We start from the raw sequence: 13,430 nt of genomic DNA, 5'->3' as shown, positions 1-13,430 counted from the left end.
ATTTTTGGTCATGCTCATTGGGATATAGTAACGGACGAGGAGATGGATGCATTATAGGCCAATAAGGCTTGGGATCTAGTATCATTGCCGAAGGGCAAGAAAGCTATTGGATGTAAGTGGGTTTATAAAATTAAGCACAATGCATATGGTTCTGTTAGTAGGTACAAAGCTAGGCTAGTTGCAAAAGGCTATGCCCATACATATAGCATAGATTATGATGAAACCTTCAGTCCAATTGCTAGGATGGCAACTGTCAGATGTGTGATTGCTTTGGCAGCAGCCAAAGGTTGGAGGTTGCAACAAATGGATGTGAAGAATGCCTTCTTGCATGGTGATTTGAAGGAAGAAGTGTATATGGATCAGCCAGTAGGTTATGAAGATTTAGAGCATTCCACATATGTGTGCAGGTTGAAGAAGGCGCTCTATGGGCTCCAGCAAGCACCTAGAGCATGGTCTGACAAGATCAGAGAGTATATTGTCAATATTGGCTTTTATGTTTCTGATACTGATCACTCACTTTATGTGAGAAAGGGAGATGTAGGTTTGGTCATCATAGTCATCTATGTGGATGACTTGATTATTACAAGTGATAGTGATAGTGGGATTGCTGAACTCAAGGACTCTTAGTGGACCAGAGACATCATCTAGTAGTCCTTGTTCTGGAAGACTAAGGAGTAGCTCTACATCTTCAGGTGCATCTACTAGCACTACAGGTAAAGACAAAGGAAAGAATAAAGTGTCAGATGGCATTGATGCAGTTCTTGATGGAGACTCTAGTGGCTTAGAGAGCTTGGATGATGAGCTTGGCATTCCTTCTGTCAGGATACCAGGTGTACAGAGAGCTCATAGTAATGTAAAGGCTCCATTGAGTGATCCGGTGGTACATAGATCTAGCAGGGTCAGATACCCTGTTAAAAGATTTAGTTTTGAAGGTTATGCAGCTCACCATCATGCTTATATGGTGAAACTAGTTGAGGATGTTGAGCCCACTTGTTTTGAGGATGATGTTGGTCATACTCATTGGGATGCAGCAATGGATGAGGAGATGGCTGCATTAGAGGCCAATAAGACTTGGGATCTAGTATCATTGCCAAAGGGCAAGAAAGCTATTGGATGTAAGTGGGTTTATAAGATTAAGCACAATGCAGATGGTTCTATTAGTAGGTACAAAGCTAGGCTAGTTGCAAAAGGCTATGCCCAGACATATGGCATAGATTATGATGAAGCCTTAAGTCCAGTTGCTAGGACGAAAACTGTCAGATGTGTGATTGCTTTGGCAGTAGCGAAAGGTTGGAGGTTGCAGCAAATGGATGTGAATAATGCCTTCTTGCATGGTGATTTGTAGGAAGAAGTGTATATGGATCAGCCAGTAGGTTATGAAGATTTAGAGCATCCCACGTATGTGTGCAGGTTGAAGAAGGCGCTCTATGGGCTCAAGCAAGCACCTAGAGCACGGTCTGACAAGATCAGAGAGTATCTTGTCAATATTGGCTTTTATGTTTCTGATGTTGATCACTCACTTTATGTGAGAAAGGGAGATGCAGGTTTGGTTATCATAGTCATCTATGTGGATGACTTGATTATTACAGGTGATAGTGATAGTGGGATTGCTGAAGTCAAGGACTTTTTGAAGAAGAAGTTTGAGATGAAGGATTTAGGTAAACTAAGGTACTTCCTTGGCATTGAGGTGATTAGATGTGATGATGATATATGGCTGTCCCAAAGACAGTATGGCTTGGATATGTTGTCCAAGTATGGTATGACAGCATACAAACCACTTTCAGTCCCGTTGGAGCAGAATGTAAAGTTGAGTGCTGATGTTGGGGATGAGATAGAAGGCCCTACTATGTTTAGGAGGATAGTGGGGAGTTTGATCTACATGACCATTATAAGGCCAGACTTGAGCTACAATGTTGGTCTTGTGAGTCAGCTTATGCAAGTACCTAGAAAGCCACATTTGGATATAGTTAGACGCATATATTGAGATATGTGAAGTCCACATAAGATTATGGACTTTTCTATGAGGCAGGTACATACACCACAACAGAAACGAGGCATAGACGCGCATGTTAGATGCGCAAAGTCAGGCGCGTCTATCATTGCGTCTATATGTGCGTGTAAAAGAGCGTGTAAATAGACGCGAATTTTGCATCTATATATCCACGCAAATAGACGCGTATATAGATGCGTTTTCAAATTTGTAATTATTTAACCACCTAAAATTCGACTTAATATAATAAAAAAATCAGAGTCAATAATTATTTTTGCATTGCTATCTAATGAATGGCAGTTCCTCCAATTGACAAGCTTGATATAAGTAATTAGCGGCAAGCGACACAAACCTTATTATACAATTAGTAGCAAGCATTGCATGTATCTCGTAATTTCTCTACTTGAAGATGGTAAAAAATACTTCATTTTTATTATGGAAAATTCAATTTATCTTTAAAGTTGACTATTGATTCTTGAGTATGCACATGTGCGCATGATATTTTTCATAGAATTAAGAATACACATTGTATCATTAAGTAAATTAAGTATGTTACAGTGAATGATCCATCTCATCTTCAATGAGATCAGCTCTTGCTAAACTATCTACTTCTAGGTCTACGTTATCAAGAGGTAACGAAACAAATAAGTCTATCCCACTATCAAATGTGTTGTTATATTTCTCAATAACTTCATCATCATCAACCACATTATTGTCCTCTTCTACGTTTCCTTGAACATCCTCGCGAGGTTCATCTTGTACTATATCACGCATATCATCCATTATGGTGCCATCATGTACATCATCATTAATTGTTGGATTATCCTCTGCTATCTCTATGTTAGTAATATTACCATATATTGGTTTTGAACGATTAGATATAGGGATGATATACCACCATCGGTTATTGTTTACCATTGGATGATACACAACCTGTATTTGAAAAATAAAAGCAAGAAACTTAAATGCTTATTATATTGTGTATATATATCACATGTATACATATAAAAAAATTAGCTTTTACATATATAATTACTCGCATTGTTGAGGTAGTACTAATGTGTCATTCTTATTTTGGTGAAATTTTTTAGAGTCAATGATTACAAAACCACTTGGATGACGTCTGATTATGAAATGCTCACCATTTGTTACCATTTCTTTAAACCACTTCACATCCAGTACATATATAAAGAATCAAGCTTCAGAATTTCTTGGATCAAGCCACAATAACCTTCCATGGTACCATTGGTATCCTCAAAGTGAGCAAGGACACCACAATCTTGGGTATTTCTCTTTTCATCTATACATTGAGTTCGAAGATGTTTACCCTCACACCAAATAGCATTGAATAATGTACACTAGTAGTAAAGATTATGATCAAACATGTCAATTTATTATATAAAATAAGACTAGAAAAAAATTAATTGATAGTATGTCTCACCTTTGATAAGCAGCATCGTGCGTATTCCCACTCTTCTTGAGATATATTAATTTCCTCCTCTTTTTTCATTCTCTCCATTTCCTCATGTAACCAATCTATATCAATATGACGTGGGAGCGCATTTAGATGATCTAGAAATGACATATTACGTCCATATCTAGTGCGAAATGCTTGTCTTTCACTTTTTCTTCTTGTCCTTGCTTCATTATATAGTGTCACCCATTTTCTCATTACATCACTGTTGAGCACACAAAAACTATTTAACTTATGAAGTTCTTCTTTTGTTAGCACTTTACTCATTCCTTTTCCTTGAGGTATTATAGAGGTCATCCTCAAGTCTTCATCGTCTTTCCATAGTCGTGGTTGAGAGGGGTCCACTTCAGCAAGATATTCATAGATATAAACAAGGGATGATTGAACTAACCAACCCTCAGCCATGCTTCCCTTAGGCCGTGCTTTTTGCCTCACAAAATCTTTCAAGGTTTTCATGAAGCACTCAAGAAAAAACATCCACCTTGCATGAACTGCCCCACAAAGTGCAATCTCATCAATCAAATGTATGAGTAAATGTAATTGAGTAGTCAAAATGGACCGAGGAAAATTTCCTCCACCAAACAAACCACCTCAACAGATAATACTCAAGCATCTCTCAATGTGTTTGGATCAATTTCCTTCGAGCTCATGTATTTGTCAGGATGTATTTGATAATTGTTTATTTTTGTGTAGAAATTCAAAGAGATTCACTACATGATGTATGCAATATATAATGAAAAAATACAATGTATACACACCTCACAAGCTCTCCCATCTTGTAAATGATATCACGTATATCTTTGGATACACAATGGGATATGCTAGTAGGAAGTACAAACTGAATGTAAATAATATTCATAGATCAAATGATTAGTTGATGAAAAAGTCATCATACCCCAAAGTTTACAGATAGTTACTCCACTAATTACTATATTCATGGTTAGAGATACCCTTACTTGAATCATTTTGTGCCAATTATGGAACTTCAAACCATATAGTTACTCCACACCTCTTTTCTTTTTCTTTATGAAGGCTCCCTTGAGACATCTCATACATCCTGTGGGTGTTTGAAAGCTACATATTTGTTGCTTCACTATTTTTTCCTCGTTCTTTGACAACATCCAAGGTGCATGGGGTAGCTCAATGTTTCCTCTGGGTCCAATGCATGGCTAGGCTCGTCTCATACGACCAATGTTACGTAAATCCTCCCTTACATTGACTGAATCATGAGCCCCTATCAAGTGATCCCATAATGTAGATACAACATTTTTGAATATGTGCATAGGGTCCAACAAGTGATTGATCTTGAGTTCAGTCCAATATGAAAGACGAAAAAATATAGAGAACCTAACAAACAAACAATATATTATGTAAATAATTCATCATGCTAAATACTTTAAAGTCAATCAAGAGAAATATACTTCTTACCGACTCATGCCGAGTGGAGGGTGGCTGTTGGCATTAATCCATCTCTCCTTCAAATCTCGAATGGTTAGAGATTGTGGAGTCATTCCATTAGTAGGGAGAACATATTTGGGATGGTCAATAGGAAGAAATCGATGATGATTGTCATAGATAACATAAATATGTGAATCAATTTCCTTCTTTAACTAGAGAGGGACTGCAAATAGGACATGCATGATATCTTGATGTGGTTAAACCTAAACAAACAAGTGAATTAATAACATGCAATTGATTCAAGTGTTGAATTTCAAATATAGAGTTATATACATGTACGTGAACACTCTCCATAACCTGGAAAGTCATGCATGGTCCACAACAACATGGCCTTCAACGTGAAATCTGTAGAGGATGCAGATGCGCTTGTATCTTGCACCTCAATACCTTCCCATAACATTTCTAACTCTTCAATCAAAGAATCTAAGTAAATGTCCATGTTTTTTACCTTGTGCTTTTCAAGAATCAGAAGGGACAATATTACATGTCCCTTTTTAATTGCCATGGATGGAGGAATATTATAGTTCACCAATACCACTGGCCATACACTGTATGATGTGCTTTTGATGCCAAATGGATTGATTCCATCCATACCTAAACCAAATCTCAAAGTTCTTGGCTCTTCTTTGAAAACATGCCACAAATTGTCTATATGTTGCCATGCCAGTGTGTCTACAAGGATCTTCCATTTTCCATCACTTGAAGGATGACTAGTATGCCATGACATGAGCTTTCCAATAGACTTAGACTTGAACATAAGTTGAATACATGAAACAATCAGAAAATGTCGCAAAACCTTACGAGGCATATCCATTGACTTCATCTCCACTTCGTATCTTGATTCGCCACAAACAGGACACTCTCATGCAAACTCATGAATCCCACGAGATAAGACACAATCATTGACACATGCATGAATCTTGACATAATCGAGGCCTCCCAGAGATGTCAAATAATGTCTTGCTTGCTCTCTCTTAGTTGGCAATTTGTTTCCTTTTGAAAGCATTTGTGATAATAACCTACATATATTTTTAAAAGTGAGTTAAAAAACCACCAACATATATTTGTGTTTGATTTCAAAATAGAACAATTAATATTATGATTCATAAGCCAAACTGAACTGATACCTACTTCAATAACGCATTCAAACTGACATTACTCCATCCATAAATTGTTTGCAAGTTAAGTATCTCGAGGGACGAATGAAGAACGGAGTACGTACAACCTTCATACAATGAGTAGATGATGCTACGTATAGTGGGTCATCTGGCTTCGTAGAGTGACCTTCTCCTTGAACCAGTTACAAAAATAGATTGTGTACCATGTTGTCCAAAATCTCATCCTCTACAACTTGATGGGGCATTTCTTGAGGGCTACTATCCTGGTTGTCAGTCTCCACTCTTCTTGAAGACTTTGCCTCCTCGTGTCGACGTTTTGCAGCCTCTCGATGCCCGAGAGGGAGCATCTGAGGATGTGGCACCGCATCCTGCTCAACCACAAAAGGGAGTTACATGTACGTTGATATATATTGAGTAACATAGACTAGCAATCTTAGTGTTAAAAACAATGAATATCGGTGATTTTTCTCGGTCCCATTCTCCATACATGCTGAGGTGTGACATTGTAACTCGACGTGCTCGAAAAATACACCCTCAACAATGATCACACATGCATTTAATTTTTCGTCATAGCCATGCATCTCGTTTATGAAGATGTAATGTTTCATCTTTACTTGAACATGCACTACACTAGGTGATGATGACGATATGATTAAACCTAATTCATGACAACATCAAATTTGTTATTCATATGTTTACATAAAAACTTCAAGGTGTATTAATTATTCTAAGGTCTCAATTTTAAATACACAAAACTTATCATAAATACATAAAAACTTATGATAATAACTTACTATCAAAACTTATCTTAAATACAAAAACTCATGATAAAAACGTAAGCGCACTAAATGCGTGTCTATACCTGCGTTTAACTACGTGTCTAAATCTCCCTCTATTTGCATGTCTAAATTCTTGTCTATATACGCAAACGTGCATATACACGCAAAAATAGACACAAAAGTCAAAATTCAAAAGATACTTGAATCATTTCTTTTCAAACTGCACCTTTCCTTTCTTGTGTTTTTTGCACATTCTGAAACTCAAGTTCAACTGACATGCAGTCTACCTCCACTAGTCTCTTCATGCCTCACCTCCTCATGACTCACCTGTTCTTTCACTTCAAAGAGACAAGAGGGGAAAGAAGAAAGACAAGGAGAGGAAGAAAGAGAGAACAAAAAGGAGGAGAACAAGAGGAAGAAGAAGCAAAGAGAGGAGATAACAAGCAGCAAGCATCAAGGGAGAGTAACTCACCAAGGAGAGGCCGATACATGTGCATTTGCACGAGCACGTGCATCTAGCGAGGCAGAGGGTAGTCGACAGAGAGGGAGGACAAGGCTTGTGTGGGGGTTGCCTAGGAGGTGGCGAGCGATCACCCTCACAAGAAGATCACGTTGTCGAAGGGTTTCGAAAGCAATGTCGCAACTTCAGAAGTCCTTGATAAATTTCAAGATAAAAGATCAATCAAGCGTGACATTTACACAGCTTCATAAAGGAAACAAATTTGATTTATAAATTGGTTGCTCAAAAACTGAAGTTCTTCACGTCCCTTCTTGCTATTTCAAAAAGAAATCCGTTGGTTGATTCTGTATAAGAAGCACCAAAATACTTTGTATGCAGAAGACTGGACTCTTGATATTTTAGAGAGAAATAGCATTCCTATTCAGATAGGATAGCATTCCAGTTCTGCAATCAAATTGTCATCAAGGTTAACAAGTAGTTCCAAAATTTTACAAAAGATTCATGGTTCATAATTCAGCATCAATCCAAATAGGCATTGGGTCATTGATCTTTAGTCGATGGAGAAGTTTACAAAGAAGAGCTCAAGTGGATTCTTGAAAACCCATCTTTGTCTGCCTAATAAACATTTGAAAGCTCATATTTTGAATTCTGCACATCTGAATTCTATACACCAGGGTCTCTGTTCAATCCTTTGTCATCATCAGCAAATGCACAACCGATTCAAAACTTCGAATTCAGTAGGATGCACAGGTCCTCTCAGGACAGGAAATCTTTTTCATCCCAAGGGATTGTGATGCTCTTTGTATGCATCCTAACACAGCCATTAAAAAGCCAATGCATTATCTGAATTGGCATCAATTCAACTTTCAGAACCCAAGTCACATCAATGCCCATACAAGACCATGTTGAGTGTCCATGTAAGGCAAAACCATATATTCAGGTGGCAGGCATTAACTCTTGCTCTCTCTCTTTCCCCCCCAAAGGAACTCTCCCTTTGAATTTACCTCAGCTATGAAAGGTAAAGAAGTCATAAGAGAATCTGCTCCAAAACTCTTTGATGACAGGGAAAAAAAAAGTCTCCCCAGCTGGCCACACTCAAGGGAGAAAAGTCTTGCATCATGGCTTCAAGAAAATCCGGTTAGGAATGTCTATGATATCCCAGGTGATGTAAGGATTAGCCTAAGAACAATAGCGAGTCACCAAATAAAAATGCCTCCAGTCTCCCTCTGTCTACTGTCAGAATTTTATTCAGCCAATAAGACAATCAAGAGTGATTTTTCTTCTTTTTGAGGAAGAATATCACATCACTGAACGCTTCAGAGAACTATGTAAGTGCATTGATGCTGCGTTCCATGGTTACACAAGGATAATAGGCTTTAATACTGGGCCTGATTATGTATCATCTTTGATGTTATGTGTCCGTACTTTTAGCCTGGTTGATTGCAGTTCTTCATGCGGACCTTAGGAGTGCTTTCTGGCTTGAAGTTCTCTTGTGTGTAACATCTTCAACTACGTTGAAGAAGCATTTGCAGAATACTCTGGTTGCAAAGAAACTTCGGATCCATTTTTTGAGGAAAAAAAAACATCCCAGATCTCTTCCGGAAGTCGTCTCCTACACCTTAGAAGAGAACGACCAAAAAAGCCCCTATCAACGAGGAAAGAGATCTTTTTTGATGCATCCCCCTCCACGCTTGCTGGAATCTGGCCTCCCTTTTTTTATCGCTCTCCCCACCGGAATTAAAAAAAAACAGGTCGAAAGCCTTAATCGTTTCCTATTTTTAGTCCAATCCCTCTTCGTTGATAGCTAGGATCTTCTACTTTGTCCTCCCCCAGGCGGCCTACCTCACGCCCTTCTTCCCGAATGATTTAAAAAAACATGATTATGGCTCCTCCTCATGTTTCCATTCCCTACTTTTTCTTCTTCCTCCAAAATTTTTACTTGCGCCTGAAGCAACGATTCTGACCAATCCAATTTCATAGTCACAGTGACTCTTCAGCTTGTCACCGAATATCCTTCAATTAAGGCAGATGGAATAGTGATATGTCACAGATATTTAGCCGCCCTGCATCCTCTTCAGGGAAGTCCATTGATTAAAGGTTCAACACGATCATCTACCACCAGAATACAAGCTGCTCCAGCATTCTGAACATGCCATACCTTCAATGCAAAGTAACAACCTCCCCAGTCCACTAAAATTTTGAGAAGTGCAGAGCTTGTCAGATCAGGAAGACATTATAAGTGCAATCTGGAAGTATAATTATCAGTTGTCTAAACAAACTGATGGTGATTCTTGTTCTCTGCAATGATAGCATCCAACTTTCAAATTGCATATAAGCACTGAAGGATATAGATCATTTTGTTACAGTTTGGGAATATCGTGCCAGAATATGGGACAATTCACTGCCATCAATGCAGAACTTTGCATCTTTCCACACTTGCTGTACATAATAACCCCTTTTTACCTGTAGCAACATCTATGTCTTCAGCAAGCCTCTCAAGTTGTTGCTCAGCAGCAATACCAGTAAAGTTACTACAACATAAACTTAATGAACCTCTCTATGTTACAGCACCATGCATCCTTGAGACAAATGATGTCTCAAAGATCAAAGCCTAAGAAACAAGTTGCAACTGCGGTCTTTCGAACTTCAGTGAAGGGCTCAGGGTATCAGAAAGGCATTCCTTGATGAGGTTTTAGCAAGAGACAGGAACAGGTAACATCAATTGATGTAACAGCAGCATCATGCAATGTTCTGTCAATCTCTAAAGCAATAGTACATCCCTTCTCTGCAAGTGAACTGCATGCTTGGAGGACACCAAGAAATGTTGGCTTATTGGAACTCATTCCTTCAACTAGCATTTGACTATACAGCTGCAGAACCTTTTCTGCCTTATCTAACTCAAAATATCGTGAGATCATAACATTCCATGCAACAATGTCCTGATCAAACAGCCCATCAAACATGCTCTCTGCTTCTAAAATGCTGCCACATTTACCATAGATACTAATAAGTGTGCTATTAACAAAAGCATCTGAAGTGAAGCCCTTCTTGTGAGCATCTGCATGTAATGCTCGGAAAATTTCTCAAGAAACTTTTCTTGGTTTCCCATCCATGCTCATAACATCTTCCTCCTCAATGAGGGCATCACATGCTTGAAATGTGATCTTAAATGTATACTGATTTGAGAAAATGTCCTCCTCTTGCATCTGTTTGTATAGTTGTAATGTCTTCTCTCCTTGACCCTGTTCAACATAGACTGAAAGCAACCCTTCATGCTCGCTACTATACTCATACGCAAAGAATAAATGTAAACACAACAATTAAGTATGTACAAAGTATCAAATCGCACACACAACTTTCGGGTGGTTTTCACACCTCGAATGCGCAGCAATACGACAACGTAGAGGAGCCTGTACACTAGTACTATAGAGTTATATATACTGGTGGCATCTTCCATGATGATGAAGGAAGGGATGTAATGGCGTACATGAGGAGCGTCGTGCATGTAAGGTATAAATATTGTTTCATTTACTTCAAGAATCAGAAAAGCGCCTTGTGGTAGGAGGTATTGAGGGTAGTCCATAGGAGGTACCCAAATCCTAAGGATAAGCGATACTTGGATGATTGGGGATGCACAAAAGTGAGGGATTTGCTTCACAATAAAAGATCCCACCTTATGACACGTGTCAGGGATTCACTGTGGAGATAGGAGGAGGGGCGTGGAGCCTATAGCCAACCACCTATGTGCCATCGCATAGAGTGGAAGAAAGCCAAGAAGAAAACAGCAGAGAAAGTGAAGAGTCGCTAGCACGCAGAGGCGCGACGTATCCAAATGGAAACCATGGGATCATCGCATTAGGGATCGGGCAGCAGAGAGTCGTGGGAGGCAAAGTTTGTAAGTATATTTTGATTTCTAGTTTTTTAAAATTTATATTTCTTTCAATTCTTTATATAATTTGTTCTAATACATTGTGTCTCATAATTGTTTGTATATATCATAATTGTTTTGCAGACTACTATCATTGGTAAGGATACCTACTCCTAGAGAGGTAGGTCACCATCGAGGCCATAACCGCGCATGCACATGGCTGCACTTCTATGAGGAGGGTCTCATCACTAAAGAGCAATACAACCGAGCTATGAGGATTCGACAACTAGAGGAGGTATGTTTTTCTTACTTTCCTATTAAAAGTATAGCTAATTATAACTTTTTCTTTGCAATTGTACGTAAGCAACCTTGATCTTTTGTGTGTGTAGGCGAACCCCGATGTGGAGCATAGCGAGGAGGGGGATAGCGACGCTAGTAGCCATGGTGGTACTAGCGAATATGTTTCTTCTTCAGATTCACAGAGGAGCACCATACCTCCTCTATGGCCTTATTTCCTTGTATATCTATTATCCATCTTTGAGCCTACTGCTTGCGGCCACGCTTTAGGTCGCAAGCACTTAAACTCCCCATGTAAATGCATTTTATATATAATGAATACATGGATTTTTGTTTTCAATTATCGTACCTTTAGATCCATTGTGTTTTTTCCAAATGCACAATTTAATGTGGGGGGGGGGGGGGGGGAAACCAATTTTTTTTTTCCAATTCTGTGCTTCGAGTCTATTTACGCATCTAAATGGCAGAAAACGCGCGTCTAAAATGCAGAGTACACGCGCTCATACACGCGCTATATAATTTAAATTAATAAAAATAAATTAAATATCTTTTTTTTTAAAACAGAGTTTTTTGGTTTTGCATTCGCATCTACTGGAGCTTGTAAAAGCACGTCTATGAACGTGTCTATATGTTCGTCTAATTTTTTATGTAGATGCATGTATAGACGCACAAAAAAAATCAAATAAATAACAATTTTGGTTTTCGTATGCACTTGTATTAATGCATGTATATGTGCATCTAAAGCGCATCTATTGGTGCGTGTGAATTTCCTCATACATGTGACTATAGATGCGAAATGGTAGATGCACAAATAGACTGGCTTGTAGTAGACGCACCCATAAGATTTTCTCTCAATTTAAAAATCGCATCTAAAAGTGCATCTAAGAGACCTTTTTGTTGTAGTGAGATGTATAGGTGTTTGGATACACAGATGCAGATTGGGCTGGTAGTATGTCTGATAGAAGATCTACCAACGAATACATGTTCTCTCTTGGTAGTGCAGCAATTACTTGGAGCAACAAAAAGCAATGTACAGTGCTTTATCGAGTACAGGGTTGAGTATAGAGGTGCTGCTGTTGTAGCATGTGAGGTAGTATGGCTGCAAAAGTTATTGGTTGATTTAGATGTGCAAGTGGAAGGTCCAGTTGTTATTTATTATGACAACATGAGCAGTATACAGTTGGCTAGGAACCCTGTGTTCCATGCCAGGACAAAACATATTGAGATACACTACCACTTTGTGAGAGAGAAGGTACTAGCAGGTGAGATTGACTTGGTGTATGTCAGCACATAGGATCAGATAGCTGACATCTTCACAAAGGTATTGGGTACAAAGAAGCTTCAAAAGTTTTGAAGCTTACTTGGAGTTGCAGAGATGAAGTTGAGGGGGAGTGTTGAGATGACAAGCTCAACACATGCGGACATTAATGATGGACCGCCTGGTTAGATGGGTCCACACGTCTACACTTAGCACGTCGGTAGTCATTATGACTCTCACATGGCCACTGATTCATTACTTATTATATTCAGGTTGTTATACCTATTTACAACAGCTGGCATAGTTATAGCGCCAGTCGACTAGTGTAGTCGGTTATGCATTGTTTGACTTAGTAGGCCACTTTCCTTTATGTTGTATCTTATCTATACTTTGTGTACATTGTAAAGTGTGTGGAAGAAGAAGAAAAAACCAAAAAGAAAACATTTTGGCCTCCATCTCTCTTCTTGTCTCTTGAGTGAGCTTCTCCTTGTGCATTCTGTGTGTGTTCAGCACAACATCTTGAGCAAGTCTCCCCACTACGCGATTCTTGACAACAATGGCTACCAATGGTGGATTCAGACAACAGTATGCTATGGTCGCTGAAGAACGATGATAGACTGATTAGTGGTGGTTGTAAATGGAGTAGAAAAAAGAATGGATGCTGCAATGGAGGAGAAAGTGAACTGCTTTTGTATGTGGCATCATGCCTCCATAGAGACGTGGCTTGC

This window comes from Lygodium microphyllum, chromosome 23 (genome assembly GCF_053477565.2).
Source record: "Lygodium microphyllum isolate KBCC chromosome 23, Lygodium_microphyllum_v1.1.10, whole genome shotgun sequence".
NCBI lineage: Eukaryota > Viridiplantae > Streptophyta > Polypodiopsida > Schizaeales > Lygodiaceae > Lygodium > Lygodium microphyllum.
This window is presented reverse-complemented; position numbering follows the sequence as displayed.